This window comes from Trachinotus anak, unplaced genomic scaffold (assembly GCF_046630095.1).
Source record: "Trachinotus anak isolate AG129_WGS33_773 ecotype Australia unplaced genomic scaffold, CSIRO_AGI_Tana_v1 ptg000008l, whole genome shotgun sequence".
NCBI lineage: Eukaryota > Metazoa > Chordata > Actinopteri > Carangiformes > Carangidae > Trachinotus > Trachinotus anak.
In genome coordinates, this window is record NW_027273859.1 from 5,888,089 (window position 1) to 5,908,421 (window position 20,333).

Genomic DNA, 20,333 nt, shown 5'->3' on the forward strand with positions numbered 1-20,333 from the left:
TATAACTTTCTCTAAGCCTCACAATAAATGCATTTAAATGTGAAGGCTGTGGTAGGCCTTTCCTGTAAATACAGAAGTGTTGACAACTACTTTTAGTGTAAATTACCATCAGCTAACAAAGTTTGTGGTTCGCTAAACTACAGTCAGCTGATGATTTTTCAGTTAACTAACATAAACTACAGGTAGCTGATGACCTTTGCGGTGAGCTAATGTTAACAACGTTAGAAAAGTTATACTGTGTATAGACCGCAGATATAGATATATTCTGTACTTTTTGTTTGGAAGTTTTTGTGGCTTACATTTTGTTACGTGTTTAACAAAGTTCGATGAGGAAGACCTGTCTGTGAAATGAGGACGGACATTAATAACAAACCTTCAGCAGCAAAAACTTTTGTGGAGGGGCTTTTTGTTCAGCAGGTTGGTTTTGGCCTGGATGTGAAAACTGAGCAACACAGGTGAAGTGGTTTGGTGAAGAGATGTAGAAGCATGTAATTATACTGGGAGATGCTTTTTTCGAGTGGGCTCTGATTGCCATACATTTCAACAGCTCAGCGCTGTTACTCTGCTCTGTATGTGTTCACACCGTAATCCAACATTACTGTTTGTTACACATATTAGACAAAAACTTGAGATTGATTCATTGTAAGGAGGCAATTTCATAAACCTAAATAACAGATTAAATTCTCATAAATCTTGAGAGCTGTATAAATACCTCCACTACTGTCATCTATATATCACTGTAAATTATCCTTTATAGCCTTGTGCAGGCTTATTATATTATGTTGCATTCAGTCTGACATAAACAGGTTTTGACATTTTTCAACTGGGAAAAATTAAAGGAGTTGGAGAAGATCTCCCCTTTAATTGCATAAAACTTTTTTATACCTTCCTCTGTCTCTACATGGATATCAGATAAATTTGCAGATTTACAAAGGTGCCTGAGTGAAGTAACAGGTGACGTGCTTGTTGATGTGAGCTTAATGTTTCCATACTTGAACTTAAACCCAGGAGATATCAGGTCATATGACCTCCTCTTGTACCATTATTCACCAACATGGATACTGAGCATTGACTAGACAAGATACTTTACCTTTTACGCCTCACCTCACTGCTCCCCATTTTCACACACACTCTTAAGCTCTTATTGCCTCTTAAGCTAATTTCTTAAGGGAAAAGTTTGACATTTTGAGAAAAATACCTATTTGTTTTATTGCCAAGACTTAGCTGGGAAGATTGACACCACGGTCTTATCTGTTTGTTATACAGAAATATAAGGCCAGTTATCTTCTAATTCATGCAAAACCCAAACAGTAAAAATTACAATGTACTCCTTTGTGTCTTGGCCTTCACCGATTGTCATTTTCACGCTTCTGATTAAGTTTAAACGTCATCCATTTGTTTGGCTTCTCTAAGAACGGATAATCACCAAGGCACAGATACAAATACAGGCACACACTGTGCAAAACTCACAACCAGCTGCTGTTAGCCGGCTAAGTGTAAGGAAAAGAGGGAAAGACTCCACCATAACCACACACACACACACTCAGCAGCTAACTTAATTTCAAAATCAATTAATTAAAAAGTACGGTCTTCTCCCACAGGGAGTGAAAGACAAATTTGAGGAATTTAATCCTTGTACACAAATCAGAGCTATTCAGCTGCAGAGATATGAGAGGACAGGATGGATGGAGGGATGGAGGGGTGGAGGATGGACGGTCAATGAATTTTAATTTCAGAGAGTGATTTAACTCTGTCGCTTCAATTTGACACGACTCCTCTTGCTTTTCCTTATCTATCTATCTATCTATCTATCTATCTATCTATCTATCTGTCTGTCTGTCTGTCTGTCTGTCTGTCTGTCTGTCTGTCTGTAGAAATAGCATGATCAGCAGAGAAAATGAGCAACACAGAAATAGAGCAAGCCTATTTTGTGTGTGTGTATCTGTATGTGTGCGTTTGTGGGGTTCATCAGCATCCCTCTCTCACTCCCTCACTGTCTCTTTCTGTTAGTTTTTAAAGGGACATCTTATTGATTTTTTGACATGTAGACGCAGAGGTGGGCTCTGTGTATGTGTGTGTGTGAGTTCTCCGTGGCTAGTCTAACCTCGGGCGAAAAAAAAAAATCATAATAAAGACCTTTCTCTCCTCCCTGGTGTTCCTAAAAAAGACTTTTCCTAATAAGCATAAAAAAAAAAATGCACTGCAAGATAAACTGTTCCATATGCCACGGGTCTGTGTGTGTGAGGGTGAAGAGAAGATAGAGACATGTGACTACGTGTGCGTACAAATGTGTTTGGTAAGCAATGTGTGAATGTGTTAGTACAGGTGAGAGTGTGTGTGTGCCTGAGAAAACCCACGTGGTCTTCCATATTTGTCTGATGTTAGGGGTGTGTGTTTGCACGCCTGTGATAGAGCGTGTGTGTGAAAGCATAAGAAGTGGAAGAAGTATTTGGATTCTTTCCTCAAGTCAACGAAGCAAGTAACAATTTCTCCTGCTCATTGAAAACCATGTATCTGATTTGGCAATCTTGACTTTTCATTTGAATTTTTTATTCGAAACCTATCAAATTTATCTTTGCAGCCCCGCACCCCCACCTGAACTCGACAGAATCAAAGAGCATCCTGCCACACTACAGTGGGAAGCTGAAAAAGGATCAATATGCAAATATCCTTGGACACAGTGCGAGCAACAGCCACACGGAAGATGACTTCCAACATCTCGATTTTGGTGGAAACTACACTCCACTATGCGAAGGAACTTTAAACTTGTTAAACTTTAAACAAAACCAAGCCTCTTCACAGTACCCAGCTACCCAACTCTACAATGTGTCTTTTATGAGTTACAGACATATTGAAAGAAGAATGACGTGTGGAAATAAATCACCAACATTGTGGGTGTGTATGGCGGCCGCGAATACATGTGTGTACAAATTGCATGCTCAACACAGCACACACCAAGACCTACAGATTCATGAGAGGACAGATACTGCCAGCTACTTTATATCTGTTTTTTTTTATGTTGGAGTTAGTCAAATCAACAGGGTGCATTCATTCTGACTGTCAGGTGTAGGTTTATAGGAAAAAAAAATTAACATGTGACTACTAGCGTGTATGCTACAAGTAAAAGGAATACATAAATATTCTGGGTAAGAAGTGAATCAAAAGTAAAATCATTCATAAAGTGATATATGTGAGGTATATTATTATATTTGTCTTCATGCATTAACATGATAAGAGTATATTAATGTTATAGGTGATCAGCTACTTTATAGCTATACTTTAACACATCAGATAAATAGCAGACAGATGCTAGTACAGTATTTCAAACAATATAGTAGAGTAAAAGCAACAGAAGAGCATCATACAACACCTGAAAATTGTCCGTAAATGTTCTTTCAAAGCATGAATGTCTGCATGCATGGATGTTTCATGTGTGTGAGTGTATGAGGGTGTGTACGTGTGTGTAACAGGCTGCATACGGAGAGGTATATTACAAAAATACACAGGAAGCACACAGTGGGAACTAAAGGGGAGAAAAGAGAATAAGAGTGAATACCATGAGGCAAAAGATGAGAAAGATTGAAAGCAAGAGGGAGAAAAAGAGGTGAAAGCCAGGTTGGAAACTGATGGTGTAATTGTTGACTGCTGGTCGGCTCTTATCTTGGTTTCTCAGGGCTGTTGTCTGGGCAAGCTGGTTTCTTTCTTGCTTTCCAATCTCTGTCTCTCTAGGAGTGGACCAAACCTGGCAACCTGCATACTTTTCTCTATTTTTTCCCTCTCTGCAACTCTTGTATTTTTTCCCAATCTGTCTTTCTCCTCTTTTATCTCCTTTCTGTCATATTGTAGTGGCTTCATCCCATTAAGCATCCCATGCCTTTCTTTCTTTTCTTCTCTCTCCATCTTTCTACAGTCAGAGAGGGAGCAGTGGACTGGAAAAGAGCAGCAGGGGGGAAGGGGGGACTGCAGCCATCTGGGGGTCAAAGGTGAGTCTGCAGGAGGATAGGGGCGGGTGAGGGGGTAAACACACAGTCTCTTTCACCCCCCCCCCCCACCAGCACGTAAACCAGACCAACACCTCAACGACATAACTATTATAGCTGCAGCTGGGCTCAAAGGAGATTCTAGTGCCGGCTAATAGGGTGCTAACCAGAGCTAGCACTTATAAAACTGGAACGACAAACAAACAACAAAGTAACTTCTATTTTGTCTCATTTGATCACTGAGTCAGAGATTATTTCCATGTAGTGTCTTTGCTTTACATTACATTTTTTTATGCATTGACACAGAGAGTGAAGATCACAGCGAGGAGAGGATTTGAAGCAGAGATGTCTTTGTTAGTTTTACTGAAAAGAAGATGAATACTGATTTTTTCGGGTTCTATAATGTTGTCTTTCAACAATCCTCACTGGGAAGAGGAAATACTACAGTGTAGCTACCATGGCTATGTGTAATGTACACATTTTACCTAACCACTGTACCTCAGGGAAGCGAGCTCTGTGCAAAAACATCATTGACTGCTTTACTGTGACAAGTTACATGAACGTGTAATATATGTATCAATAGATTAGACTCAAGGTTTTTTGGTTGTGCGACATAATAAATCCTCGAAATCTTTATGTCCATCACCATTGCAAGTGTGTAACAATCAAAAACATTAAGGTTGTTTTAGTTTAAGCTAGGGCTGGGTATCGTTAAAACTATTTTCAACACTGGTACTGATAATGATATCATGACTTTGAAACCAATTTCTAACGATACTTTTTTTGATACCAAATCTATCAAATCCATTTTAACAAAGAGAAAATTGCAATACACATTATGCTACAATTTTTTTTAGCTCAGTCTCTTTACAGACTCAAACATGATCATGTAAATAGACAGCCAATCACCAGCATCATTAGATATTGATCCAAGCATGCTGCATGCTGATTGGCTCACTGATGCTGATGAGATTTACTCATTTACTCCTCAGGTATTGAACTTTGATATCAAATGACAAGTCGTTTTTTAGATATTCAATAGTATCAACCCAATTTGGTTGATCCGTAAAAGTTTGGTTTAAGCAGACCACAAAAAGGTAATTGTGTGTTCATTAAATGGTTAACCCCTCTGGTGGATCTGTTTAATGGCCCCAGTCAAAGGCTGTGGTTGTACCGGACAGCTCCCACTGTGCAGGTGGACTGAGTGTGGAAGAGCATGCATCACTACAGTGACGCTATAGCACTGTGTCTACTGTTTCCACCGTTTCTCCGTAACAGGATTAATTATTCAGCTATGTCAGTGTGATCTCACTATCACATTGAGTATTTACTGTGGTATTCTTAGTTGCTTGTATGATCTAATTGCATCTATCACGGGCAATATGGAAAGCAGACGAGTAGGTGGGGAGGTGGCATCGTCAACAAAAACAAACAGCAGGTTTAGGATATGTGAGCATGATTCTGTACAGCCTGTATTTACTTTTCATTCAAGGCAAAAAGGGCTGTGTTAAACAAATCTTTTCATAAGAGAAAACAGTGACAGGTTACCTTGCTGCAGTCGAGTTTGCAGCTTATGTGAAGACTGTTATCAGTTCCTCCTTTGCCACAGATGAAGAAAGGGAAGAGGTGACTCATGAGCTCGGATCATGCTGGAGTCGTCATACTGGGATCCATGAGGCAAAATCTGATTAGTCACCCAGGGGGCATGGCATCTCACTCCTCCTCAATACACTTTAAAACATTTTCTGCCGATCAGGCTGGCTCTTTGCTGGGACATCTCCAATTAAGGAAAAGAAATACACCTAAGCTGTGGAGATATTTACACAGTGTTTCTCACATTGTTTGCTGTCTTCTTCAAACTTGCCAAAAGGCCCCGTGGTACTAGAAAGAAGAGCTAAAAGCCACACTGGTCTACAACTGATTTCGAAATAATAAAGGATAACATTGACTTCCCTGGAAGACTTGATAGGCTTAGTTTCCATGCAGTTACAAGTTAACTTTGAATTTCCAATTAGTGCTGCGCTGGTTAAATATCTATATTTTCATTTAGGAGGGGCTAACGACTAACTTTGATTTTCCTACAGGCCAAGTTAACACTAAACAAACACAGCAGGAAATAAGCAGCATAGCTCTCAGTCTCCTAACAGCTATGAAACTCCCACACACTAGCTCAACCGCGCTCTCAGAGAGCAGCCATGTAGGGGCCCTCCTGCTGCTGATAAGCCTGCATGGGCTCCTCTGTAGTGCCTACCCTGGAGAGAGGCCATTAGCCTGGCTGCAGCGCCTTCCTGAATAGGCTGTAGCTCACCAGCCTGCAAGCCGAAGGGCAACTTTTTATTGTCCTTCCCAAAGTTTATGTGTGAGTGTGGGGCGATAGCTTGGGAGGGGCTGTGTGTGCTGGAGTCTGCAATACACTATGTGTGTGTATGCTCAAGCTGCGCGCTCCCGGCACTTCCTGCCTACTAACGGCCAATCCCACGGTAGGGAGGGTGAGCTGTATCGGACCAGAACAATGCCTAAAAAAGGCTGTCATAAAAACAAACTACTATACTCTGGTTAGCAGAGGGAAGAGGGGGTTAGAGGCCTACCCCCCCCCCCCCCCCCACTCACCCACCCACCACTGCCCATTTCATCTGCATTATTATTCACACGCACACATGCACACAATCTCTGATATCCAGTCGATGCACCATTATTTTTTTTAACGGTTATCTATTGTTGCTTGTGCACACATATTTGCATACAGTATCAAGGACATAATGTCTGAAAACAGCAAGAAGCAAGAGCTGAATATGCATAAACTTATTCTCTATGCAAAGTCCATACACACATATAGCAAATGTTGCCACTGACAGTAAACAATAGGAAGCTCTGCATTCACACTGGGACGAAACAGCTTTGACATGTCACCAAAACCAGAATAACAAAAAAGAGAACAATTCCAGCGGTCCCCTGTACACAAAGCACAGTGCGGACAACTGAGCCAGAAAACATCTGCTGAGTCGCAACAAACAAAACAACAAGCAGCTGATGAACAGGCACGTCAGGGACCTCGGAAAACATACTAAATACCTTACATGGTGCCCCCGAAACACAGTTGGCTCACTGACAAGGTTTTTGGCCAAGCATATTACTCTCTCTCTCTCCAACCCAGCTTTACAATTTCAACCAAGACCAGCAAGAACAGACACAGGAAACAAGATGAAAAGCGTAAGATGAGTCAAGATGCTATCTGAAGAGGAAATTGCTACAAGTATCAAATATAATGAAGTTTTTTCTCCCGGAGTCTGTCTTTGAATCAGTTAGAAGATTGGAAATTGCATCACTGAAGATGCTACACATAGATGTACAGCATAAATGCAGATGCTATGGACTTTAATGATAATATACTTTAATGAGTATGAAATTTAATGACTCAAATGACGATTTAATGATGATAATGAAATATGAAAACTCATTGCTTGCCAAGAGTCAAATGAGAAGATTGACACCCACCTCATCACTGCTTGTTAAATATGCAGAAGCCAGGAAATGGTTAGCTTTTCATTTTCATTATTGATGAATCAGAGGATTTTTTTCTCTCAATTAACGGATTAGTTATTTAGTCTGTAAATTATCTTAAAATTTAAAACTTAAAAGAAGCTCAAACCAACAAATTTGGCATTTTGTCCTATATTGATAAATTAATTATCACTATAGTTCCAGATATTTTTTGTGGTTTGACTAATTAGTTGTTTCAGCTCTACTTTTACATTTATATGCTTCGACACCACTCTCGTATCTGTCTGTACATTTAGGGCCATAAAACTGCAGCAACCAGGACGTTAGCATGCAAACATCTTTCTTCCTGCTTTTGGTTGCTATGCTAAGCTAAGCTAAGAGTTTCCTGACTCTAGCTTCATTCCTAACTATTCCTATAATGAAGAATAAAAATGAAAACAGAAATACATAAAGTTTTAAGTTTAATGTTGTGTGTGTTACATTTATACTGTACTGTGTTGTCATCGCTTTGTATGACATTGTTTTTACAAAACCCTGCTCTATCTCAGGCTGGCAAAAAAATCAATTTAACCTTTCTGACTCTGTGTCCTGTTTTACATAAAGACTTGGATGGAGACCCAGTTATTGATGGACAGATTCATTCAGAGAGCAGAGCAACATAAGAGATAGATAGGAAGTGAGAGAGAGAGAGAGAGAGAGGCTGGCGGACAGCAGATGGCCAAAAGTGGTCAGCTGGTAACAAACAAGCAGGTCAGGGCTCTCCTCCACCTCTGTTCTACTACTCATAAATATTGCAGAGGACTGGAGCCACCTATAGCAGCTCCACTAAGTGTCTTCTGGAGGCCTCCAACTCTCTGAGCGAGTCTCATAAAGCCAGACGTAGAGTTTGTTGAGCTGAAGAAAGCACAAACCTTTATGTCGTGCTCATGGATTACTCTCCGTCTGTCCGTCCATTTGTTTCAGACAACAGTAATCAGATTTGTGTGATGCCTCTCACCACTGCATTCTGACATTTTTAAATTACATTGATCAGAGGGGAAATTACAGGTCAGGATGAAAGGATTTGATAAACAAAACCTCCACATTGCAAGAGAGAAAAGATGTGATGCATCCAGTTATACTTGCTCCACAGATTTGCCTCCAGGAACATCAGTATGCACCATATTGGATTTTCCACCACTCTGACTTTCCTGGAAACACTTCTCCCCCCTCAGGGCTTATTTATTTATTGATTGCCCCAAAGGGGGGCTGCATCATTCATTGAGGGTGACAAATATTTATTACTGCTTTGGGCTCTCTATATATAGTGTATTACAATTTTTTTGGCCATATGTAATAATTTTTGAGAAAACGCTTTTGTAATTTAACTGAATTGAAGTGAGAGACAGATCCGTATGGCTGCTCCCAGGGCATTATAGGTACTGGCACTACTATGAAAGCCACCAAAAAGGATTATTCTACTTTCCTCTATCCTAGCATAGTTTTCATTCACAGTAGGTTGAATATGCACTTGTCTGTTCAATTAAAGTTGAGCTACATAAGTGGTAACTTCTGACACTCTGGCAATGCAAAAATGACCTCATTATGGTACTTGTACTCAGCCGAAACGAGTGAGAGAGAAGAAGAGGAAAAAAATATGTGTGTGTAAGTGGGTGAGAGAGGGAGAGAGAGAGAGAGAGAGAGAGAGCTCAAAGGGATGGCTAAGTTGCAGAAGAGCAAAAGCTTCTCGTCTCGGAACAACTGCAGTCACAGCTGCTGCCAAAACCCTCTGGATCCATCCTCAGCGCCTGACGTAAACTTCTCAACAACTTAAAGCCACTGAGAGGGGCAGGGGGCAGGAGGATGCGCGGCGTTTGTGCGTGTGCTTCAGCTTGTGCACAGTTTGTGTTCTATATTAGGAGTTTATTTTCTGACGTTGCAACATAAATAAATTATGGCAGCGGCAACTTTGAGACGAGAAACATTTCTGTAAGATAAATATAAATATAGTAACATAAAGAAAACACGAGCCAATGAGGAAAGATCATCAGCATGTGGCGCATCTGCTGTGGCCTAGAACACACATGAATATAACACAAGCAACTTAGGAAGCAGGTTCACAACTTTCGCAACATGTTCACAGCATAAAGAAACGCTCTGCAAAAACAGCGCACACAAACAAAGAAACGCAAACAAAAAAAAAACTTCATTTTTGAGCTTTTGATGTCCCACAGTGCAACGTACAAAGGAAATGGTGGTGGTGCCACTCACAGCTGTAAAAAAATAATTGCAGGTGGTGAGGGGACAGGTAAAAACATAATAATAATGGAATTTTTAAAAAAAAGATAAACATTTGTACTGGAAAAACATTCGACTTTCTCTTTGAGGAGCTAATTAGTCAGTGACATTTCAAAGCAGTTTGACTGATGCATAGTGAATCATTTCCTCGGCACAAAATTATTGTGCTATTTTTTTTTGTTTACTAGCTGCAAAACAGTGTGCTAGCTGCTACATATGCTGTTTGCAGTTACATGTGATATTTAGTATGGAACCAGGACACAACAAAACACATCATAGCAGAAACTGATGAAGGTGCTAGGAAGTAGCAAAATGCTAATGTCAGGTAAATAACCAACATCTGCAATAATTTCAGTTTTAACGGCTAAAACAAAAATTGTTAGCTCAATTTCCAACATTATTATTGACAGGTGGTCAACCCTGAAACTTCTAATGTGTTGCAACTCACCTTCTTTGTGTTGTGTACAACTTGCAGCGTTTCTCTACTTGCTTGTGTTTTTGAGTTTGCAGTGGATTTCTTTATGTCCTGAATGTGTTGTCAAATTGGTAAAGTCTAATTTTTGTAATTTCATAGCAACTGCAGATTTCCTGCTGGATTGTTCTACGGCACAAAGAAAGATTGCTGCAGGGCACAGATGATGTTGAGGGCGCTCCTCTTCCTGTTCTTCTCAAAGACATAGCACTTTTTCAAAATAGCAGATGGTGAAAGGTCAATGAAAAGCCAAAAAACAAAGGGCCTTCTGACACATTTATCCTCTACAGGAAAGGCAAATTGAAATAAAGGCACAACACAGGAATAGAGTGAGGAAGGACAAGAAGCAACATCCTAGAGGAAATTACAAGCTCTGTGGTTCTTGGTCATAATTTTGACCAAAATGAAAAAACTGAAAAGAAGCCAGGAGTTTCTCAATTGGACGATTTGTGGTAATTACACAAGATATCATGATTAATGTGGCAGAGACATGATAACGTGAGACACTCCTTAATATTTCTGTGTTCATGTTTATGTTTTATTGAGGCACACCACTCTCCTCTTTATTCCACAGCTGTGCACATCAAAACCTTTCTCAACACACACACACTCATTACCTTGTCTCTATAGCTAATGGAGTCCCTGATAATGAACCAATAACAATAACAAGGCAGGCTCATACAAACTGAAGGCATGAAAACACAAGGTTTATATCACTTTGACCCTGCACCCTACCAGAGCCCATTCTCCATCATGTTCCTGTAAACAAGCGTCTTCCCGTCCTTCTTCTCTAAACATCAGCCTTCTCAGCTCAGCCCTGCCTCCCGCTGTTCCCCTCCAGCATACACACACACACACACACACACACACACACAAAACACCCATCTGTTTCAGCTCTCTAGACCTTGCATCTGGCCTGCAATGAACCATCTATGCTCAACACAAACACAAATACACACACATACTTTGTGAAGTGTTAAAAAAAATATGTTGGGACAATTCTCATCATGGAGCATCAGAACACAGAGGTCATGGCCAGAGACCCTAACTCTCCTCAGCCTCGCAGGAAGCTCAACACACAGACCAGTTTGATCCTGCAAACATGAAAGCAAATCTGCTTCTAAAAGAGATTTTTACAAGAAATGAAAAGCAGATATTGCAGGAATTAAATCGTTGGTGGGATGAAAAGGATGTTTTGAAAAAAAAAAAAAAAGCCTCCTGTGGGAAGCTGGCACATCAACTGTTGCTCAGCAGAGGATGTGAAAAAAAAATCCTCTCCCACCATCTAAAATACATTATCGTTAGCGAATTGAGATGCATACGCTCTCACAACACCATAGCCAGCATGAACGCAGGCTGAATGGTCTAAGTGTGTGTTCTTGTGTGCGAAGCTTTTGAGTTGCATAATCAGAAATCATCCCGTTATTTCGGGAGTTTACCGTGCATTCAGCTGCTCGCCATGTGGGCTGCAGGATCTGTTGCATTGACGTGATGTATGTGACACGGAGATGACAATTGAACGCACACAAACACACAAACACAAGCGCACAGAGTCAGACAGGAGACATCTGGTGCAGTGATGATGTAACGGCTGTGATGCAACGTTGGCCCTTTGGTGTCAAAACACACAGTTTATGTCACGTATGTGTGCACACGCACAAAGACGCCAAAACACAAACACTGACACAGATAGTGAAGTGCGGCTGAAGGGACTGGGTAATTAAACGATCAAGCAGAAAATGAATGCAACTTTTTCTGATAATTGATTCATCACTTGAGGCACTTTTCAAACAAAAAATACCAAAAGTATCTTTTTTCCATTTAGGATTTGCAGTATTCCTCTGTTCAATATCATAGTAAATTCAACATCTTTGGGTTTAAGACTGAGTTGAACAAAACCAGGTATCTGAAAACGCCATCTGGGGTCTTTCAAACTTTGATGGTCTTTTTCTTCGTTTTCTGGACAAAATACTGAATCGATCAATGGAGAAAGTAACTAGAACATTCATCTGTTATCAAAATAGTCGTTACAGCCCTGTAGTGAAATGAACGGCTGCAGGAGCAAACGCACAGAGAGACGCCCCACGGGCACTCAAGCACCAAAATAATAATGTTGAAAATCTGTATGTTGACTGTGATCCTGCACACACATGCCTGTAGCTGACTGTAAAAGCATGCCTCTTTGCATGTGTATGTGAGGGATGTGGTTCTTTGTCTGCCCGACTGAGTGCCGGTTAATTATGTGTGCGTGCGTGTGTGTGTGTGGGGAGCGTGAGGGGTGTGTGAGGGAAGATGGGAAGGAGGCTGGCTATTAGGATGTGGAGTCCATTGTCTGTCCGACAATGAAGAGATCGAGTCGGCAGGAGTCCTGTGGCTCTCTCAGTGGAGGCATTAACATCTGGGGCCAGAGGGCTGCAGTGTGTGTGTGTGTTTGTCTGTGTCTTTGTTGCAACTGCCCTGGATAAAACTGGATTTTCAAGGTTTTTTTTCCAGACTCAGAATAAAGCAGATCAGGAGGAATCCTTCAAACAACCAAATTGGTTTTCAAACATCTCTCCTCGTAGCCTGCTTCACTCTTGTATAATCTACTCTGTGTGTTTATATGAAGGATTATGTGTATTCTAAAAGGTCTGTGAACTTGATTTCACAAATTAAAAACTGAGTCAAGTGAATTTCGGTAGGATTATCCCCCGCTACATTCCGCTACACTGCAAATGTCAACTTGCGGCTCAATGCTGAGGCTGAATTTTACCAGCATGTCACCTTCATTAATCTTTGCAAATGACACGGCGACACACACACAGAACTACCTGCTCGTGAATGTTATGAAAAAGAAATCCTAAGACAAACTTTATGAGAAAATTACACAAAGATCACAGCAGGAAGTGGATCCTCAAGTACAATAACTCTCATATAAAGCCGCCCCTGCCACCTCCTCCACCCCGCATGGCAATAACATGACTCCGCTGACTTACCCACAACCTTTACTGTCTTCAGTTTGTAGGGCCGTGCTCCCCCTGTACTGTCTGTTAGTTAACTGGCAGTGGCACCATCCAGCTTGTAAAAAAACAGACAGGCAGAACCCCCACCACCACCACCACCACCTCCCCTTGCTCACTGTCCAGTGTGGACGCCCCCTCTTCCTCCTCAGTAATTACAATAATCACTCAACTGAAACTAATGCTTACTTCATCAAGGCAAAAAAAAAAAAAAAAAATCAGGAGGAGAATAAGGAGGAAAAGCTCCCCAAAGTAATATCTCAAGTCAGTGGATTATTGTCACCATAAGAGCTTAATTTTTGAGTGTCAGCTGAGCAAGCGGGAAATAGAAGCTGCAGTCCAGGGGACTCATTGCTGTTATGGCTCTGGGAGTGGATGAGGGCTGTCACACATGACACCTACAGCTACTGTATGAAAATGAACTCATAAAACCTCAGCATACGTTTACAGTAAGCTGCACAACTCCAAAACCATCTGTTTAAATACTTCAACTATAAACTCTCTGTTCTGGCACAGGACAGTCGTCAGAAAGTAAGTTCAGAATATTACTGGAATATTATTTGGATTCCACAGGAAATACAAAGCACTACCAAGCAGAGAAAGGAGCCTAAAAGTTCATTACAGGACACCACACACACTCCAGACTTACAGACATCACCTAAAGGCTGACGATAAAATGTGAAGTGATATTTCAGACACAAGCAGTGCATTGTAAGTAGCCTGTGATACAGTAGAGGTTAGACGGTGTAGATGCATTGCTGGGCTGTGATTCTGGAGCAGTCGTGGAGATATACAGACTACAGTGAGAGCCCGGGCTTGATTCCCTTCCAGCAGCTCCTGACCGCAGTGCGCCGTGTTTACACTGCGCGAAAAGGAGATAAAGTTGCACCACACTGAGCGACACAAACACACAACACCTAAAATCATGTGAAGACAACATATTGTGCCTCAAAGCGTCTTATTTCCAAGGAGGAATAAGGGGGGGGGGGGGGCTTCGTGGCAACAGTTGGAGACCCGGAGACTCGGGATGAGGATGTTTTCTACCTCTGCCTCCTCCGTCTACTTTTAATCCAGCCACCTCACAGCACTGCAGACACCACTGCGATAAACAACGGCTCCAAACTTACCTTGTGATGCCGGTGATGGTGGTGATGATTACAGGCGACGCGTCCTGCGCTTTCCTCTCCGTCTTCCTCTGACGACAGATCCAGTATCCTTTCCTCCTCTCTCTTCTTTCTCCGTTATCTCGGGTTTGTTTTTGAATCTGAGTTATAAATTATTCCACATCCTCATCAATTTTCTGACGAAATCGCCCCCCGGTTTCTCACTTCTCTCCTCTTCTTTCCTCTTCTTATTCTAAATGTTTCGACTCTAAGGCAAATCGAGCCATATGATCCTGTCATTCAGTTTCTACACAGAGGGACTGGCTCTCCTCTCCGCGCAACTCCCTCCCAAGGCTTTGTAACGCGAAACCGGAGGAAGAGGAGGGGAGGAGGAGGAGGAGGGGAGAAGGGAAAGAAAGAAAAAAATAAAGCGTGAATTTAATCCACTATCTAGGACGAGCTGGATGGGTCTTTCCGCCTCTCTGTCTCTGCGCACAAGTTTCAGCAGTCTGCACCTCACAGACAGATCGGAGTGGTCGTGGCGCTGCGTCTCTGTGCCAATCTCGACTGATGCGTGTGTGTGTGTGTGTGTGTGTGTGTGTGTGTGTGAGTGTGTGTGGCGCTGCAGCGTGTGCGCCCCCAGCCTACTTCTGCAGTACGCATCACAGCGGGGACCGGGGAGGATTTCAAAAAAGGCACACAAACAGGTCTCCGCCCATTATCCTGTCCTGGTAAGGGCCCCGACGCAGACGAGGGGCCCCCAGCAGCCATTACACCGCTTGATTAAGACCGTTTCATTGTGCGAGAAAGTGAAAGTCTGCTTTTAGCAAAGTGCTTCCCAACCTGGGGTCTGACCCGAGACGCCCAGAGGCCCTTTTACGGGCTCTCACAGCCAAATGAGCATGTAGTGGAGCAGGGTGGCCTGGAGACCATTGTTAGCCTGGAGGCTCTGGCTCACCTCCACTTCCGCCTTTACTCAAGTGCCAGTGAGCAAGGCACCGGCTCTGAGGCAGCTCTGCAGCAGAGCCTGACCCCTGAGGAGATATTTTAGACTGGTCTGTAGCGTTAGGCTGTGTCAGGCCAGTCTGAATTAGTCTGTTGCGAGTAAGACATTTTCATAAAAACAAAGACTGACTAATTTAAAGCCAAAGATATTAGACACTTACCCACAAGCTAACTCAGGCCTGAGACCAATGTTACCATGGTAACAATCAGAGCAACAAAAAAACTGGAAAACATGGCTCATGTCTTCCGGTGTGCTCACATGGTCATAGAGAGAACAATGAGAAGGGGAAGTGTTCAAGATCGCAGGGACTTTTTTTTTCCAGGTCTGATTTTTTCTTTTTGTTAATTAATTGTTATTAATTTCGCTTAATTTCCCAATTTAAAATCTTCTTGTAACGGTTGAATTCTTCCAAAAGACAAACATTTTCTGCTGCAGTAAATGGAGCTGAGTGGCTGGACCAATTTTTTTATTTTGAAAAAAAAAAAAAAGTCCTAATTTACCCAGAATTCATTGTGCTACAGTCGGTTTATGGTGGTCAAGATTTAAAGCTCTTTGTGTAATCTATCTGAAGTCGGATTATTTGTTATATCTAAGACATGGTCATAGTGTATCACTGTGAAACCAGCCCAGGAAAATATTCCAATCATTACAGTAATTTTATTATTACCCTCACTGTTATTGCACTCAAGTGAGGAAAATACAAAAAGAATAAAAATAATGAGTTGTTTTTTGTCTCTTTGATCCTTTTTTCAGATGAAGCACCAGATGTAACTGTTATAGTTTCAGGTCTATTCTATTATTTTCTTTGTCTCATGAAAAGATCAATAATTGATCCTGTAAAATGGACGGCTTGTGGTCTCAAAACATCTTCTCCACATGACAGCATTTGGGATCTGCCTGTTCCAATGATCTAAGTTTATTGATTGTTTTCAAAACCAGAAGTGCTACTTACCGTATCAGCTTTTATGACCATAAATGTCCAGGATCCACAGAGTATTTGACATAAGCCTTGGTGGAAGAATCATGAAAGCAGCGATGTCACAAGGTAACTGCATCAGAAACTAATTCTTAATCAAATCAGAGTATTTGTATGTCTTAAAACATTTGTGGAAGGAGTAATATTTTCACTTGACCATGTTTTGTAAATTCTGGCCTGTAGATCAACAGTTTCAATGTTGTTCTTCCTCAGGACAACAGGAAGAGCCAGTTGTTGTTGTTGTTTTTTCCCAACACTCTATTCTTGAACCAAAGTCACTCCATATGCTGTTATATTGGGATGCAAGTAACCAATCATGTGTTGGTTACTTGCATGTGTTGCTCATGTGTTCCTCAGTGCTCTTAAAGGGGTAACTCCAGCAATTTAACATTGGATAATGGTGGGGGATTCACAAGAGACAGATAAACAAGAGTATATGTCAAAACCTTGGATAGTTTGGTCAAAGCTGAAAACTGCTGTGGAACCGCTGCAAACGACTGATATGATCCTGTCATATTGTCGTTCTGCCCAGTGTCAGCTGGTTTCAGCTCTTAGTCTGTTTGCTCCTCTTCTCCTCTCTGTGCTCACATATACAGTATTTTAATACAACTGAATCCTCAGTAAAGCTGCTCTCATTTACATGTTATTGTGTTTGTGTTGTCAGACAACGGAACAAGTTTGAAATAGTGACTGAAACACGATCCATTAAGACCACGAGCTGCTGCTAAAATCCTGACTTTGTAACTGCAACGTCGTCTGACAAAATCACCAAACACATCAGTTAAAGACAAAGACTCTGCTGTGCTTTCAGCTGTATTTACTGTCAAATGATCAGAGAAAGTTGGTACCAACAGAATATCTTCCACACAAAGCGCACAACCTCCATCTTGGTATCAAGCTGCTGATCTGCCTGTTTGCCACTCACTGAACAGAGGTGTGTCAGTGGATTTCCCTTTAAGTGCTTTTTTTGAAAAAACATTTAAATAGTGACAAATGTGTTATGTTTGCAACACTGCAGGCTGTGAACAACCATCTGGTAGAAACTCTGCTGATTCATTTTGAAGAGCGACTGACAATGGTCCAATGGTCATGGCACAGTCATGTGACATTCAGCTGACCAATGGTGTAACTGTATCACTCACTCAGTCAGTCATGGACATTTGCATTCACAGGGCTGACAAGCAATCAAACAAATAAACCAACAGCTTTAGGGGAAAGCATAACCTCCTTGGCAGAGAGAACAATGCAGGACCATGCATAAACTGAGATTTAAGGCTATCAGTCTGTGGCCCCACTGCATGCTGGGAAGCTTCCTTTCATGCCTTCCTCTGGCTGCATCATTGTAAACCCATAGAAGAGATTCGTTTTAGTTTGCCTTACACTACAAGTATAAATAAAGAAGATTTTAACTGCTGAAAAACACAATTAATACAAATCTGTTTTCACTGATTGTTTACAGTATGTAAATAATCCTGAGCAGAGATGACAAAAACATGAAATAATGCGGAAGATTTTGGATTATGATCCAAAGATTAAGTGCACAGATTAGAATGATAATCTCTACGTATTAGCACAGAAAACATTACAAATGATTTTTGTCTCAGTGTTAGTATTGATGTAGCTGCAGACACCGTGGGGCCTTTTAACCCCCAGCACAAATCAATAAAATGATAAGAACATGAGTATTTCCCAAAGGAAAGTCACAAACATCTTCATTGGTCTGTTCACTGCAGGAATACATTCAACACTTTAACTACTGCTCACTGCTGTCTGTGAACGTGTGTATGGCACCTCTCAGCTGATGCTTAACTGTCTGCACCGTCTGAATTCACTTGCCGCCTGACGGAGACGCCGTGAAGATAGTTGCCCAAATCCTCACACAGACAGATTACCAAATAAACAAGGCTGAACTATAATGCTCATAATCTCCAACACACAGTAGATCGTAGACGCTCTGGCACAGATTTATTTGCTTTGAGAGTTAATGAGTTTGGATTTAGGACACTAATTTGGAGTCGGACTCTCATTCTGCAGTGAGTTAAAAACAGCTCAGTGATGAAAAGGAGAAGTAGCATGGCCTCGGGCCACATCAAGAGACGCTGATGAGAAAATGTGGGTTTCGTGCTAGAAAGTTATGCTTAGTATTGTAAATATGGCCTTCTAGGAATTTAAATGAAAGCACAAGGAATCCTACATAGACCTTGACCTTCCCTCTATGCAGTGTTTTCAGTAGCATTTCAAAATAAAGGGCTATGATGAAAATTAATTTGCAGGGATTATTTGCACCCAAGGTTGGATAAAGTAGCCCTCAGATGTATTATGTGAAGAAGCAGTTGTGTGTGAAGTTCCATGCCTGACCTCAAGTTCAATTTGTTATTGATGTACTGTGCTGCCTATTCAGCAGACAGCGAAGAATAAATTTTGGTATACGGAACAACTTTATATGGTGTATTTTTTTTTTTTTTTTTTTTTTTTTTTACTTGCGCTCTCACTCAATTTCCTATATGCTGAGCCAGTTTCATGGCCCCCAGGCCTATAAAAGCTATTCAGATACTTGCTTCAGGAAGCCATGGAGCCGATCTCACAATACTGCAGTCTGTCTGATAGGCTTTAATAGCTAAAGTTTTCCAAGAGGCAGATCCAGATTTACCAGTATTATATATTATATTATATTCATTCTTTGCTTTCAGTTTTCCAGTTAGATTTTCATGATTGTCCGTTTGAACTTATGAGTTGAACTCTTTCTGTCTTTTCTTTTTTACTTTAAAAAGTGTATCACGTTTCTTGCCAAACTGCACCGGATTTTAATTCACACCTCCTCTCCAGCGGGAGCTTTTTGATTCCCTTTTTTTATTTTTTTGTGTGAACACCTGCAGTGGGCGTGAGGGAGCACTCAATTTGTCAGCGTTTCTGTTTATCAGTCAATGTACAGCCGTCAACAGACTGAAAGCGAAAACTTTCTGGCATACAGCAATGCCGTTGCAACACACATAAGGCCTTGGGAGTGTGAAAGCATAAATTATAGGCTAATGGCTGACAGAGAAAGATAGCGGCTGATAGCGAGTCAGCAGCTCAGAGCTCTCGCTTACTCTGGTTTTCTCAGCATCTGATAAACAATAATAACAAGGATATGCAAGTAATTACAGCACTGCAGTGGAATGTGTTTTTTTTTTCTTTTTTCCAGAAATTAATACGAGAGGATAAAAAGATACAGATTTGCATTTTCCTTGAGAGGAGCTTCAATAGATCATCTTCAGATTAGAAAGTATTTAAATAAATCACAAGTTTAGTCTGTGTGCCTCAGACTGCATCCATTTGTTACCTCACCAACAGACCACAGCATGTGCGAGCACAGGGCTGTTTGTTGGACACAGTGGACACATTAGACTTCAGCCGCAGCACAGGAAACTGCCATTTACAAACAGAGCTGCTGGTGGTGGACAAAACATCCCCCGATGGCTCAAACATGCACAGGCCTGGGTGTTCACCTCAACGTCAAACTCTACTGAACCAACAACACAAATGCCCTGTCCGAAAAGAATGAATCGATAAGGTCACACTACCTTTCTTTCACATCTGTGGTGTGGTACATTTTTTTAAGGAGAAATAAAATGATGCATTGCTGTTTAGTTCTGGTCTAGTTCATGTTCACACTGGTTTTTCTTCTGTTCACACTGACACGTAACTCACCGATTGGAAAGTTTTGGCAGCTGTCATCGCTGCATCATCAGGACGTTCATGCTTCTTATGTGCATATTAATATTCGTTGGTGTCACCAAGAGTTAATGACGACATGATTGTGAGCATAATTAGACCACATGATCTGATAAAGACAAACAGGTTGGGGACAGGATGGCAGGATTTTGTATCACTTAGTTTTAAAGACACACAGACACAAACAGACGCACCAGTTTTAACCGCTTCTGACTGTCTGAGTCATCAGGGATAATCTCTGCACTCGTGCCGACGTGCATTCACGTTGCCATGGTTACTGAATATAAATATGTACAGATCACTTT

The 20,333-nt window shown here is 41.3% G+C and overlaps 1 protein-coding gene across 3 annotated transcripts in view; it reads right to left on the reverse strand.

The window, feature by feature from the left end:
* sema4c (sema domain, immunoglobulin domain (Ig), transmembrane domain (TM) and short cytoplasmic domain, (semaphorin) 4C) overlaps positions 1 to 15,520 on the reverse strand; it is a 96,357-nt gene extending 80,837 nt beyond the window's left edge. Inside the window, exon 1 of one of the 3 annotated variants that reach the window (XR_011691572.1) lies at positions 14,357 to 14,660. The gene's annotated coding sequence lies outside the window, so the exon portion shown is untranslated. Of the gene's footprint in view, positions 1 to 14,356; positions 14,661 to 15,498 lie in introns of those variants that run through there. The other 2 variants (XM_071482085.1, XM_071482084.1) reach the window with 2 other exon arrangements.
* Between the last annotated feature and the right edge of the window lie 4,813 nt (positions 15,521 to 20,333).